Here is a 660-nt window from a genome sequence, read left to right on the forward strand (position 1 = left end):
TTCTTTTGAGAAAGTTTTCTTGTCCAAAGAAGAAAAAGGTTTTCCATCCACTAGCATGCCCTACGCCAATGCCTCTGTGTTCCTCTCTCCTCCCCCAATGAAATGAAATTTCTATCCCTTGGCAGCCTATGCCCACACCCCATCTTGGCATAAGCTACACTCCTAGCAAGAAAACATCCTCCCGTCCAAATACTAACTGTTACCCGCTACTGAGTTTATGAACATACACAAAAGAGCAAGCGGAAGAAGAGTTGAAGACAGTAGGTCCTATCTGATCTTACTTTGGCCTTATCTGGTCCAATCTGCCCTGATCTGGAAGCAATTATATTTTCCGATTGGATCCTAGTATTGGGATGCCACATTCCACAGATGCCGATTTTGACTAGTCAACAGTGGAGGAAGGAGGATGGTGGGTTTCAGCTTTAATCCTCAAGAATCAAGAGTGACAATTGCTGATGCCTGATCTAATCCAACCCAGAAGCACTTTTTTCTCTGTGACCGATGAATTGGATCATGCCATCAAGGTTTGGCAATAAGGCATTTGTTCTACTACTACTACTACCTCTTTAAAATGGCTTATTCACGCAATATAGCCAATGGAACGGGAAAGATTATAACATGGTTAATATAGTTAAAGAAAAAAAAGCTGAGACTGACATG

Source organism: Macadamia integrifolia, chromosome 8 (assembly GCF_013358625.1).
Source record: "Macadamia integrifolia cultivar HAES 741 chromosome 8, SCU_Mint_v3, whole genome shotgun sequence".
In the NCBI taxonomy this organism is placed as follows: Eukaryota; Viridiplantae; Streptophyta; class Magnoliopsida; order Proteales; family Proteaceae; genus Macadamia; species Macadamia integrifolia.